General features: G+C 41.0%; 1 protein-coding gene across 27 annotated transcripts in view; it reads left to right on the top strand.

Moving 5' to 3' along the window:
• The window catches only part of TIMM8B (translocase of inner mitochondrial membrane 8 homolog B), a 1,180,384-nt gene that overhangs the window by 814,387 nt on the left and 350,686 nt on the right, over nucleotides 1-15,311 (top strand). For 2 of the 27 annotated variants that reach the window (XM_050757819.1, XM_050757788.1), the window contains exon 1: nucleotides 14,911-14,914. The exons of 24 other annotated variants lie outside the window; for them this stretch is intronic. The gene's annotated coding sequence lies outside the window, so the exon portion shown is untranslated. Of the gene's footprint in view, nucleotides 1-2,861; nucleotides 2,866-14,910; nucleotides 14,915-15,311 lie in introns of those variants that run through there. One more of the 27 variants, XM_050757814.1, reaches the window with a different exon arrangement.

Here is a 15,311-nt window from a genome sequence, read left to right as displayed (position 1 = left end):
GTGGGGCAGGAAGCAATTGAGGATGCATTTCTCAGTTGCTCTAATTCTCCGCATGGGCTAGCCCTGAGCCTCTCTGGGTTTTGCAGGCAGCTCATATCACAACGGGCATGCTGCTCTGACCCCTTTACCAAGGAACTGTAAGGCAATGAGCTGGGAAAGAGGCCCAGAAAAGAAGTGGCAAGGAACAAGCAGCCCTGCCACTGGGGCCTTTGACTCAGTAAAGCCAGCCAACCTTGCCTTAAGTGTCTGTGGTCAGTCAAGAGGCTGCATGGGACCTCTGGAAGCCCCAGGAAGAGAATCACAGTGCGGACCTCCAGCAGCCCTCTTTGTTAACATTTATTCTTCTTCTGAGAAGCTGTTCCTGGCTTGCTACAGGGCCGTGGCAGAGACTAAATGCCTAACCATGAGACACTAACTGCCCACGGGACCTGAGTTACCCATCATGAAATGGGTGCTATCCAATCCTCTGAAGCAATAAAGTCGAATGTGTATGACAGCATTCCACACTTAAAGGAAGAAGCACATTCAAAAAGCTGAAATTGGCAGGGCGTGGTGGCTCACATCTGTAATCCCAGAGCTTTGGGAGGCCAAGGCAGGCAGATAGCCTGAGGTCAGGAGTTTGAGACCAGGCTGGCCAATGTGGTGAAATCCCATCTCCACTAAAAATGCAAAAATTAGCTGGGTGTGGTGGCGGGCACACCTGTAATCCCAGCTACTTGAGAGGCTGAGGTAGGAGAATTGTTTGAACCCAGGAGACGGAGGTTGCAGTGAGCCGAGATCGCGCCACTGTACTCCAGCCGGTGAGACAGACCGAAACTCCGTCTCAAAAAAAAAAAAAAAAGCTGGAATCACAGTGGTCCTGCCCAGTGGGAGCTGGAGCCACAGATGAGAAGAAGCTGTTGCCAGAGACACAAACAAAGGTCACTGTAACCCTTTATATCCAGGGTCCCCCACAATACACAGTCCCCTCTCTTCTAGCTGGTAAGTCATACGAGGACCAACAGTTCTCACATAAAAAAGTAGAGCGGTGATGCTCAACTGGGGTGAATCTACCTCCAATGTCTAAAGACGTTTTTGAGTCTCATGACTAAGGAAGTGCTACAGGCACCCAATAGATAGAGGCCAGGGATGATGTGAAAAATCCTACAGTACACAGGCAAGCATCTCCCCTATCACAACAAAGAATTATCTGGCCTAAAATGTCAATAGTGGCAGGGTAGAGAAACCTTGTTGTAGAGAAAGGGAAAGAGAAAGAGAAAAAGGGAAGCAGTGATTATTATAGGTCATAGGTGGCATTCTTTTACTACTCACCCCACGCTTCCTCTGTGCACATGTTAATATTCCAGGGCATAGGGATCATACTTTGCCCAGATCCTCAAGGGGGTTCTGTTGTCCAGAAAGGGCTTAAGAAGCTCTTTTCTAAGCACTCACTTGTATCACCCTACTTCTGCCCCAGACCCAAATCCCAGGAGACAACAGGTATAAAACACTCCAGGAATGCTTCTCCTACCACCCACCAATGTATTCTAGAGATCCCAGAGGGGCAGATTTTTTACCAAAGTCAGTTTCATCTGTGCAAAAAGTAAGAATGTCTTACATTTTCCTTACACACCTACTCTATATCTGTCAAGTCAGTATTACAAATTTTTTTTATTTGTCTATTCAACAAATATTTATTGAACACTACTGCTTGTTATAATGGTAAAAAAAAAAAAAAAAATTGAAAAAGACCAACAAGGCTGTCTTGACAGGGCTTATGACCTCTGGTTCTATGATTGTCATCATTATTTTTATTACAGGCTTATTGAAGCCAGGAAGAATTCACATTTTACCCAGGTCTTTCCCCAAGGATCTGTAGTTCCCTCAGATTATCTCCCGCCCTGGGCCTGACCTGCTCAGAACCTATTAGTTGGGAGAAAGCATCGTGCAACATCCTATTGTTTGTCACTGTATAGAGGAGTTTTTTCACAACGTATCCAGCATTCTGTCCCTGGGTTATGAGTTACCTTTCTGTTCTCTGCTTAGCCTGGGACTCTAAAGGACGTAGAGGGAAAAGGCCAAATGCACTCACTTAAAATGAAAACAAAAATGCCGATGTCCTTCAAGAGGTCAGAATACCCTTGCTCTAACTTTTAAAGGCCCCTTCCCCTGATGTTCTTCTGTGGCCACCACAGGATGGAATGGCTTTTTCCTACAGGGTCCTAAGATTGTTCCACAGTGGTAGCTTTGAGCTTGAGCCAATGCCGAGCCCACTTCTGGCTTCAGTTTGTCTAGGAATGCCTGGTGACTGAGTGGCAACCTGCCAGAGCTCTTCTCCATGAGGGTATGAGAAGTCGCCTGGGAAAGAAGAGCAGGGGAATTGAAAAGAGCTGTTGCAGAAGTCCAGTTTAAGCGAGAGACATCTACAGTATCTGACACTGCTCCTTAGCTCAACTTCCATTCCCTTTCCTTCTCATTCCTATGGTGGTGCCTCCATAATTGTTGTTACCTATTGGGCTTTCTACCATCTATCTTTTTTACCTTGTGGTCAATGTCATGAAATGGCATCCCACTATCCACTTTATCTCAGAATACTTTCTACTGTCCTTTTGTGATTAGAGTCAGAATTTTGGAATATTTCACTTTCTTGCATTTATTACTAATTCAAACAGTATTTATTGAGCATCTACTAACATGCTAGGCATTTTTGTAGGCATTTGGAGTTTACATCCATAGATATGGGAGTAACAGAAAATAAACAGATAAACAGAGGTACAGAAACATCAATGAAGGGCAAGCGATAGAGAGTGATGGGGTGGGGATCAGGGTTACAGAGAGGCCAGGGGAGGCTCTCTGAGAAAGAAAGGCACAGAAACTTGAATGGGGTAAGGGATAAGATATGCAAAACCTGAGGAGAAAACATGTCACGTGGAAAGAGCATGTGCAAAGACCCTGAGGTGGGAACCATGTGCGCGTGGTTTAGGGCCAGGGTGGCTGGAGCGAAGTGAGCCCAGGGACACATTATGAAATGAGGCCAGAGACATAGGCAAAATACAAATCACATCACATCACATGAGCCACAGTAGGATTTGGATCTTGTTTTGGGTTTTTCCCCCAGACACTCTGCACCACTCAAGGGCAGGGGTGAAGGAGCAGACTTGGGCTTAACCAGCATGGACTTTTTGCCACATGTGTAAAGGGAAGGGTGAGGCTAAGGGAATTAAGGATGTGCCTAGGCCTCAGGGTTGAGCACAGGTCCTCACTTCTTCTGCCCTTATGGTGAGTCCCCTCAGGACCTCCTTTCTCTCATGTCTGGAAACCTCAATTCAAGGCCATTGCAATCTGTCAGAGAAGTTCTAATACCACTGAACTTCAAAAGCAAAGGGGTTGGTCTAGGTCTCTTTTCCCAAGAAGCTCCTCAGCCCTTTGTGCACTCACCTCTTTCCCAGGAACCAGCTCTGCCCACCACGGAGAACAGGGAAAGGCCACAAGGATTGAGTTATCCCCAAGCCCCCAGGCAAAGGGGGGCCCCTCAGGAGGAATTGCCCCTGAATAAACAAGCGCAGCTCCACGTATTCTTCTCAGTCCACCTCGCACTGGCCAAGACTTTGAAGTGGTCTGGAGGCCCTGCATTAGCAGGTAGAAGTATGAGCTAGTAAAAACAAAAAAAAAAAAAAAAAAAAGAAAAGAAAAAAATGCCCCATTTGTTCCCCTATCTGATAGAAGCCACAGATACCTGCGTTGCACTCTTTATTTTAATAGTATCCAACAAAAACCAGCCACTCTGCAATTTCATCAGATGACTTAGGCCTTGGCTTAAGGATATCGCTGTGCACGTGCAGAGAACAGTCAGAAGAACTGGTGCAAAGGAAGCTAAGGCTTGGCTTTGGCAGAGGAGATGAAACAGATGTGGCAATCATGACACTACCAAGTAAAGCATTGGTGGCATGTGTACGATTGATAGGCTGTTCCCTAGAAAAAGCAACTGCACACACGGTTGGCTCCAGTGCCCTGGCTCATAGCTCTGCATCCTCAGCCAGACAGCTGGTGTGTGGGCTCAGGCCGCCCTTCCTTGTGAGGGCTCTACCTGCCCTGCCTTCCCTGCTGCGCCCCTCAGCTCCCCTCCCCAGCCCCAATCAAAACCAATTTCCACTTCTTCCGAGCACTCATTGGAGACTAGTGCTAACCTGATAAATTAATTCAAGCTAATGCAAATTATGGTTTAATATGTTACCCTTCCCAGACAACATTTACATTTTTAAAAGGAGCTTCAGTTCCCTAAATCTAAATGAATGGGTATTGTGGGAACGTCAAGCCTTGTGGCAGGCAGCTATGGAGACTACGGGAAACAGTAGCACCTCTCTGGGCCCGTCTGAGGTCAGATGAGAAAGGTTCCATCTGCTCATCGTGATTATCAGGTGTCTATGGGCCAAGAGACACCAATGTCAAACCTTTCTCTGAAACCAGAAGATTTCTATCTTGAGAAAACATGCTTTTAATGTACTTAGCTATTGCCTGTATGACTCTAATATATGCAGATGAGATACTTCTGTGCAATCAAAGTAAATCTATGATCGTGGTTTGCTTAATTTCCCCTTCTGCACCAGGAAATATGAGTTCCTGGAGGACAGAAAAATACAGAAGAGAAGGCACCTGCCCATCGTCAGCCCAGGAGACCTCTGCCTGGGACTATTCTTTAGCTAGAGGAAACAGCAGGCTGCTGCCAAGGCTGCTCCAGGGCCTTCCGTGTAGGTCTGGGTGGCAGGCAGGAAGGTATCAGGTGAGGTCTGCTCCAGCTGCCTCTACTCCTGGGAGAAGCAGAAGGGAGACCCAGGCTCCCCGAGGACCCAGCTACAGAAAGCAATTCTGCCATGCACCACATAACCCCCACCTCACCAGTGTTTTCTGGCATTATGTGAGCCTGTGCATCAGTGATATGGTTTGGCTGTATCCCCACCCAAATCTCATCTTGAATTGTAGCTCCCATAATTCCCATGTGTTGTGGGACTCAGTGGGAGATAACTGAATCATGGGGGTGGTTTCCCCCTTACTGTTCTCATGACAGTGAATAAATCTCACGAGATCTGATCATTTTACAAGGGGTAACCCCTTTTGCTTGGCTCTCATTCTCTCTTTGCCGCTGTGATGTAAGATGTGCCTTTCGCCTTTTGCCATGATTGTGAGGCCTCCCCAGCCACATGAAACTGTGAGTCCATTAAACTGCTTTCTATTTGTAAGTTACCCAGACTCAGATATATCTTTATCAACAACGTGAAAACGGACTAATACAATCAGGGAATTAACCTTGGTGATGTCAACGTTTGTCATAAGGAGCCTGAAGCCTGAGGCAAAGATGGTAGACACAGACAATAGCTCCCCTGCACCCCCACTTCTCTCAGCTTTCCTTGGTGTGTGAATGAGACAAAACCCATCCTTCTGTTTTTCCAGGCACTAACTGCCTGCCCACACATCCCAAAATGGAGAGAGGCTAACCCCACTGCTCCAGAGAAAGCAGACACCAGGACAAAGAGGGTTACTGCCCGAGACAGCCTACAGACCCAGACAGAGACCCAAACACACTTACCGTATGAGCAGCAGGCCGGGGATTGGTCACAATGACAGTGTCCTCCAAAGCTCACAGTGACCTCTGTGGCCTCTATACACACTCACCCATTCATTCATCTGTTCATGTAGTTATCCACTATTCCTTAACTAGAGGCAACTGCAGGCAGCCCTGCTCCAGGACACAACCGACGACTTCCAAGAGGAGTGGGACACATCCATCCCCCAACTGGACACGTTCTCTGTTGACCCAGGAGTCAAGGCATTGGTAGCACTGTGAGGAATGTGTTTGTCTTCGGGGATAAACACAAAGCCCAGCATCTCCCTACAAGGAGAAAACAAAGAGCTGCCACCTGGTTCCCAGTGAGCGGTGGGAAGCCAGAAGCATCCCTCGCTGTCCCCTACTCCAGGCCAGTTGCCTTGCTCCATCTACAAACACAAGGCTCTCCTGAGTTAATCTTCCACTAAATGTCTCCATGCTTTTGGAACTTCAATTACAGCCCCCTCTCCCCTCAGGCAGACGCTGCAACTGTGCAAATGCAGTTTAAATCATCATGCACATTTTCCCCTGTGCTTCCTCATGCTGCTACTGTCTTCCCACCCCCACATTTTTTCAAGGGCTTGTCTTGCTGTCATTCCACTCCAAGTCAGCTTGGCACACTGAGGTCCCCTCTAGCACACAGCCCTTCTGAAGGCTCCCTGCGAAGCCTGCTTTTCCTGCACACTCTTGTCTCAAGGATTCTCTCAGGTTTCTGGTTTCCACCTGCTGGTTCTCAGCTGCTGATATTTGCTTCAAATTCCTTTCTTGCATTCTGCTACTCCCAAGGATTCAATGCATTGAACTGTTCCTTGATGCCCCCACCCACTCCTTCTCCAAAATGTGGACAAACCACCATTCTGCATCTTGTGCAAAACACGGACGTTGGCTCCTCTTGGGTCTCACTTCTGAGCTGAAGGTCTGATTTCCAGGGGCTGCAGGTCAGGCCACAGCCCAGGCCCCAACTTCACATAAGAAGGGGGTACACACATGCCTGTCACTCCCTTCATTTTTGCCTGAAAATGCAAGTGAGAGCATGAGTACTTCTAGTGTTTGCTTTATTTCCTCACTTCCAAGCAGATCAGCCTCCTAACTGCTGGTCACAGTATATTCTAAGAGCTTCTAAACTGTTGCAAAATGTTCAAGTACACTGGAAACAGGTGCCGAGGTATATCTCTTGACTTTCATAGAGGTCAGGAGTCCTGTGGGAGAGACAAAGGCATTAAGGGTCAGATAGTTCTGCTTTGGAAACTCCAGCTGACAGAACTGGGCAAAAACAGAGGAAGGTGACTGCACACTGGCCAGAGAGACAAGGAGCCATGGAAGTTGACAATCCAGAGGAGGTCAGTGATGCTGCGCCCATGGGCAGCATGGGCAGAAGCAGCTTGAGGCTGTCTGCAGCACCGGGAGGCGTACCCACAGTGAATGGGACTGAGGGGCAATTCGAACTGTGGGAACTGACTCTGGTTAAACATGAAACCAACATCCGGGAGCCACAGAGTTTCTGCCTTTGGACTCAGAAACTGGTGGGGGCTGGGGGATACTGAGGCTGGACGTGTAAGGGTCCCTGGAGATTCCCAGGAATACAGTAGCTGTCACAGGAGGGCTCTTGAGAAAATCAGAGATTCCTACCAGTAAGTATATTGGGGCATGGTACATTGAAAATTTGGGATACTCTTGTGAATACAAGACATCAAAACTCCCCAGTGTGTAATGGGTAAAGCCTAGGACATACCGATTACTTAAGAATGAATTTTTTGGCCAGGTGTGGTGGCTCACACCTGTAATCCCAGCACTTTGGGAGCCTAAGACAGGCGGATTACCTGAGGTCAGGAGTTCAAGACCAGACTGGCCAACATGGTGAAACCCTGTCTCTACTAAAAATATAAAAATTACCCGTGTGGTGGCACACGCCGTAATCCCAGTTACTTGGAAGACTGAGGCAGGAGAATTGCTTGAGCCTGGGAGGCAGAGTTTGCAGTGAGCTGAGACCATGCCACTGCACTCCAATCTGGCCAGGAGAGCAAGGCTCTCTCTCAAAAAAAAAAAAAAAAAAAAAAAAAAAAAAAAAAAAAAGAGAGAGAGAATGAATTTTAAAAATCAGATTTTATAGTAAAAAAACAAAAAGACTGCCAACAAAGAAATAGAAATAACCAAGCTGACTTCAGACTTCATTCCAACACGAACTGGCAGGAGAAAAGAGGGTTTTAAAAGAAAAGGAAATCAATATATCAAAGAGACTTCTGCACCTCCAAGTTTATTGCAGCACTATTCACAATAGCCAAGATATGGACTCAACCCAGACGTCCAACAACAGATGAATGGATAAAGAAAATGTGGTATATATACATAATGGAATACTACTGGGCCACAAAAAGAATGAAATCCTGCCATTCACAGCAACATGGACAAGACTGGAGGAGGTTATAAGTGAAATCAGCCAAGAACGGAAAGTTAAACACCACATGTTCTTACTCCTATGCGGGAGCTAAAAAAGTTGATCTCGTAGAGTAAAAAGTATAATATAGCAGAGAACACTGGAGTCTGGGAAGGTAGAAGGAAGGAAGATACAGGCAGAGATTTGCTAAAGGATACAAAATTACAGGGAGATAGGAGGAATAAGTTCTAGTATTCTGCACCACTGTAGGATGGCTATAGTTAATAATATATTACATAGTTGCAAATAGCTAGAAGTAGGATATCAAACTTTCTCAACACAAAGAAACAATAAATGTTTGTTTGAGATGATGGATATGCTAATCACCCTAACCTGATCACTATACATTATATGTATCAAAGCATTACTGTGTACCTCACGAGTACGTGCAATTATTATTTGTCAATTTAAAAAGAGAAAATTTAAAAATAATAAAGAAAATAGGGTTTTTTTAATGTTGTGTTTTATTTTTAGAGGAAGGTTCTTGCTCTGTCACCCAGGCTGGGGTGCAGTGGTGCAATCATAGCTCACTCAAACTCCCAGACTCAAGTGATCCTCCCACCTCCCTAACATAACTGGGGCTACAGGTACATGCCACCATGGCTGGCCAAAAATAGGGCTTTAAAAAGGAAAGACTCTACATAATTCTACACCCAGCCAAATCTTCTTTGATATGTAAAAGAAACAAGGATGATATGGAATATAAAGGAATTCAGAAAATATACCCCCTGATTTCCGTTTCCTAAAAAAAAAAAAGTTGTTTTAAAGTACTTACGGATAGATAACTGAGTTAAAAATGGGAAGAGTTATTTGCTAACTACTGAGGTCTACTAAGTATAAATCTAAATAATTGCTATAAATATGATTGCAGACTAAGTGTAAATGCCAGGAAAAAATGCAAAAAAGAAGCCACATAATATTAAAATATTATAAAATTAATATTCTGGACTAATACAACTCCAGTTTATATTAAACTAGATGAAAAAGTGGAGTGAGAAAGGGAGAAGTAAATGGTGATGATGGAAGAAAGTAAAATGCACGTCAAGTTTCTTATATGTTCAGAGTCAAAAGTATTATCTTACTTGCTATTTTTGTCCTCAAAGTATATACAGAGTTGGCCCTCCATATCTGCAGGCTCTACTGCCACAGACTCAACTAACTGCAGGGAAAAAAATTTTTAAATATGGATGGTTGTGTCTGTACTGAACATGTACAGACATTTTTTTCTTGTCATTATTTCCTAAACAACTATTTATATAGCATTTATACTGTATTACGTATTACAAGTAATCTAGAGATTATTTAAAAGTATAGAGGATAATATGCAAATACTATGCCATTTTATATAAAAGGTTTGAGCTTCTGAGGATTTTGGTATCCGTGAGGGATCCTGGAACCAACTATGGAAGACTGTATTGACTTCTATTTGTGAGATTATGGTAGGCTGGTAATTCAGACCAACACACTTGCTGAAAACAACTAAAAATTGCAGAAAGATGTCTATTAAATCTTTTTTAAAAGCAGGGAAGGAAGATAGCACTAAAAGCGAAGAAGGAAGCTCCCGTTTTCATGCTGCTGTTAAAGACATACCCGAGACTGAGTAATTTACAAAGAAAAAGAGATTTAATGGACTCAGTTCCACATGGCTCGGGAAGCCTCACAATCATGGCAGAAGGCAAAAGTCAACTCTTGCATGAGGCAGACGAGAGAGAGAGAGAACCAAGCGAAAGGGATTTCCCCTTATAAAACCATCAGATCTCGTGAGATTTATTCACTACCATAAGAACACTATGGGGGAAACTGCCCCCATAATTCAAATATCTCCCACTGGGTCCCTCCCACAACACATGAGAATTATGGGAACTACCATTTGAGATGAGATTTGGGTAGGGACGCAGCCAAACCATATCACCCTCCCAAAGCTGAAGCCAAAGCAAAGGCTTTGAAGGCCAAGAAGGCAGCGCTGAAAGCCATCCACAACTACAAAAAATAAAAATAAAAAATAAAAATAAATGTGCCCATCACCCACCTTCCGGGCTCGAGACACCACGGTTCCAAAGGCAGCCCAAATATGCTCAGAAAAGCACCCCCAGGGGAAAGAACCTTGACCACTCTGCCATCAGCACATTCCCTCAGACCACTGAGTCAGCGTGAAGAAGGTAGAGGACAACAACACGCTTGTGTTTACTGTGGATGTTAAACCCGACAAGCAGCAGATCAAACAGGCTTGAAGAAACTCTATGATGTTGGTGTAGTCCAGGTCAACACCCTGATCGGGCCTGATGGAGAAAAGAGGGCATATGTTCCACTGGCACTCCTAACTGTGATGCTTTGGATGTTGCCAACAAAAATTGAGACCATCTAAACCAAGTCCAGCTGGCTAAGTTCTAAATATGTGTCTTTTCACCGTATTTTAAAAAGTTAAAAAAAAAAACAAAAAACATAAAATCAGTGAAGACCTGACAGCATACCAGGGAATTACTGGGCCAAAGTGTAGGTGGGATTGTAAACTCAGCCAGGGAAACAGAGCAATAAAGTAGTCTTTGTCCTGAGGGTGTATCTATCTATCTCTGCAAACTTGAGCTTCCCTTTTGACACTGAACTTCCCTTTTGACATCATGCCTGAACTGGGCAGAAGGGGCAGGTATCGCTTCAACATTTATCTGAATATCCTCCTCACTTGAATCTGGGACCTCAAAAGACTGCATCTTCAAAATAAGAGTGAACTAGAAGGAAGCCTTTATCCTTACCCCCATCTCTCACCACCACCCCAGGATACTAATAGGAAAGCTGCTTTGGCACTAACCAGAAAAATAGGAAAAAGGTGAAAACAAAACCTTACCTGAGAAGTTGCAAACATAAGCAGCCCTGGAGCAGATTCATAGCTGAAATTTACATCTCTTGGTTGGGGGTGGGGAATAAAATCCTTTGGCATGAATTTAATGTAATGTGGTTTTAGATTGATAGTTCCCCTAGGGATGCAGCAAAGTAAACACAAATCCTCTCTGAAGAATGCACCTTCATATATGCCTCAAACGATCTCAAAAATATTTATGAGGGCAATGACATTCATATAGCCAACAATAATAAAACAGATAAAGCAAAAGGAACAAGAACCAACAGAAACAATAGCCACAAAAACTTCAACTATTAGTATTATCAGGCTAGATTAAATTTCAACTACCCTTACTTTGTTTAATGCAATAAAAGACCATTTTAAAATATCAGCAATAAATCTCTGGACAGAAGCTATAAAAAGTTATAGTATGCTTTTTTAAATAATTAGAATGTCTTCTCTCTTACTCCTTGGAATAAACAACAATGGATGAGTGTAACAGCCAATGAACACGGCAAATGCAGAATTAGTGAAAAAAAATGGAGCAGAAGAAATTATTCAAAATACAGTATAAAACAGAGTTCCAGAAGGAGAAGGAAGAGAAAATAAGAGAGTGACAATATATGAAATAATCACGGTGGAGAATTTTCCAGAATTAATGAAAGACATCAATGCACAGATTCAAGAAGCCAAACAGATCCCAAAAATAAGGAATAAAAATAATGCACACCCAGGCCCAACATATGTAAATTGAAGAACATAGAGAAAAAAATTGTTTTAATTCTAAAAGATAAATTATTTCAACAGAGCGGCAGTTGCACTGATAGCCAACTTCTTAGCAGCAACAGCAACAGCCAGGAGCCAAAACAGTATCTCCAATGTTCCAATGTACTGAAAGGAAACAACTGCCAATCAGAAATTCTATTCCTGGCCTCTATATCTATATGTATCTATCTATCAATATATATAGGGGATATTTTATGTATATTATATGTAATTTGTATATAATTATATAAAATCTGATTTTATATACCATATATTAATAACATGTTATATATTAATCATATAAGTCCTGTTATATATAATTAATGTATAATAAAATTATATATACAATTTTTTCAAAAATGAGGGTGAGGCCGGGCGCGGTGGCTCAAGCCTGAAATCCCAGAACTTTGGGAGGCCGAGATGGGTGGATCACGAGGTCAGGAGATCGAGACCATCCTGGCTAACACGGTGAAACCCCTTCTCTACTAAAAAATACAAAAAACTAGCCGGGCGAGAGGTGGCGGGCGCCTGTAGTCCCAGCTACTCAGGAGGCTGAGGCAGGAGAATGGCGTAAACCCGGGAGGTGGAGCTTGCAGTGAGCTGAGATCCGGCCACTGCACCCCAGCCTGGGCGACAGAGCAAGACTCCGTCTCAAAAAAAAAAAAAAAAAAAAAAAAAATGAGGGTGAAATAAAGACATTCTCAGGCCAACAGTATCTGACAATTCACTATCAGCAGACCTTAGCCAATGGGAATTCTAAAGGATGTACTTCAGGTAGAAAGCAATCCTGTATAAGTCTGAAATTAAAGAAGAAATAAAGAACTAAGAACATAGTGAATATTTGGATAAATCTAAATATTGGCTATATAAAACAGTTTTATTAAATTATTCAAGGCATATAAAGCAAAGAACTAAAATATATGACGACGATAATGTATAAGCCAGGAAAAAAGGGAAAAAACTTAAAATAGTCTAAGGTGCTTGTATTTACCAGAAGGAGACTTAAAAAAATCAATTTCCTTCAGACTTTGGTAAGTTAAGTACAGACATAGTAATTTTTCAGATAACCACCAAATGAATAGAAACAGAGTAAATATTTCCAAACTGGACAAAAAAAAAATTGAAATGATTATTTAAAATACTCCTTAAGTCCAAATAAATGCAATAAAGTAATGTAAAAGAAACAGAAAAAGTTTAGCAAATAGAAACCACAAAATAAGGTGGTAGATTTAAAATGAAAACATATGGGTAACTGCCTTAAATCTAAATGAACTGAATGCTCAAATAAAAAAACAAAGATCATTACACTGCATTAAATAAAAACCATGTCATATCATTCCTATGAGAAACATGTCAAAACCATAAGGATACCGAAAGTGAAAGTAAAAGTTTGTATTTATATAGGTATTTGCTTAATAATTATTCAATAAACCGAACATATGTATTTTATGCATTTTTAATTATTTGTGTTTTTTAAATTGACAAATGAAGAAAATTGTATTTATGGCATACAACATGATGTTTTGACGTATGTATACATTTTGGAATGTCTAAATCAGGCTAATACATATATAATCTCATTTTTGTGATGAAAACATTTAAAAATCTATTCTCTTAGCAATTTTCTAGTATACAATACATTTTTACATGTTTTATATCACAATGAAAACTTTTTAAAGTACACGTTTCAATGTTTCTAATACTTAAAGGTAATTGGTAACATAATTTAAAATAGAATATGTTTTCCAAGTCACTGAATAATATAAAAAGACATAAAACACATTCCATATAGCTTTAGATAGAAAACAAAGAAAAAGCAAAGAAGCATAAAAATGAGAAGCATAAAATAGGTGGCAAATAAAAAAATAAATCAATCACTAAATAAATATAAAGAGTTTAACTACCCCATTAAAACTATTCCCCAATTGTGCAACAAACTCAAATCTTACAATAGCTTGCCTATGAGAAATAGACATAAAGCAAAATAGCAAAAAATGGTGTGAAATAAAAGAATGAATAAAGATTTTTCAGGCAAATGCAAAACAGTACAGCAAAGAGTGGCAATGTTAAATTCTGGAAAGGTTTTATTCAAGCAAAATGCATTCAACAAAACATAAAATGTCACTGTACATTTATAAAAGTTATAATCCACAATGAAAATATAATATTCACAAATTTTTATATGTCAAATAACTCAGCAAATAAAAAGCAAAAATTGTTGGAAACACATGGGAAAATTGATATATATAATTGTCGTGGAACACTAAACCACCCACTCTTTCTTGATAGATTAAGAAAAGAAAAATAAGTAAAGATATAGAGGATTTGAAGAGTAAAATTAATGGAATTGAATTAATAAAAACACCTCAAACAATGTACCCTACAACCACTAAATACACCTTCTTTTCATGTGCCTATGAAACATTTACAAAACTTGATACTGAACTACAAAGAAAGCTTCAAAAGTTCCTAAATGCATACATTGTATAAACAACATTCTCTGACAACATAAGAAAACTAGTAATTCGTAACAAAAATTTTTAGGTGGAAAACATGGAAATTTAAACACTTCCTAAATTAAATATCCCAAAGAGAGAAAATCAAAAGTAAATAATCAGAGACACACAGATGTGTGTATAAAGTGTTATTTATATCAGTGGAAAATTTGAGCTAGCTTAAAACTTGACAGCAGAGATATGGTCAAAAAATATTATAGTGCTTCTATTAGGCAGTTGATAGGAAGTTTTTCTAGGAATTTTAATATCATGAGAAAAAACTCATGATATATTATTAAATAATATTAATTTGTTAAATATTTAATTTTAATATTAAATATTTAACGGTTAAAAATAATATATTTAAAATACCATAATAATATTATTTACCATAATAATTATTATAGATAACATCAAATATATGTACATATATGTGTGGCACAGAATAGAGCCTAGAGGGAAACACAATAAGATCCTGATCCAGTAGATATTGGCGGGTTAGAGCAGCCATCCCCAACCTTTTTGGCACCAGGGACCAGTTACATGAAAGACAATTTTTCCACAGACCAAGGGTGTGGGGGATGGTTTCAGGTGAAACTGTTCCACCTCAGATCATCAGGCATTAGTTTGATTCTCATAAGGAGAACACCACCCAGATCCCTCATATGTGCAGTTCATAATAGGGTTCTTCTCCTATGAGAATCTAATGCCACCACTGATCTGACAGGTAGAGCTCATGTGGTAATGCTCACTGAACAGCCATTCATCTCCTGTTGTGCCACCATGGCCCGAGGACTGGGGGGTCCCTGGGTTTGAGAATTACAGATGATTTCTGCTTGTATACTTGCTCCATTTTCTATTATAAATACGTATAACTTTTATAATTATATAAAATAATTGTGTAATTATTTTATATAGGATGTATTTTATATGTAGGGGGTACGATTGTGATAAAACAAAGGAAATAAAAAAGACTGAACCAAGAAAATGTTGAATCTGCCAAGGTTATTACTTGTGCATGACATTGGTAGGGGAAATGAAGATACTCATTTCACAGGTTAGTCATAAAGTTTAAATGAAATAGCAATGCGGGAGTTATACCTGATGTAAATGACGAGTTGATGGGTGCAGCACACCAACAAGGCACAAGTATACATATGTAACAAACCTGCACGTTATGCACATGTACCCTACAACTTA

Source organism: Macaca thibetana, chromosome 14, assembly GCF_024542745.1.
Source record: "Macaca thibetana thibetana isolate TM-01 chromosome 14, ASM2454274v1, whole genome shotgun sequence".
NCBI lineage: Eukaryota > Metazoa > Chordata > Mammalia > Primates > Cercopithecidae > Macaca > Macaca thibetana.
Note: the sequence above shows the minus strand (reverse complement) of the source record. Positions and strands in the feature narration are given on the sequence as shown.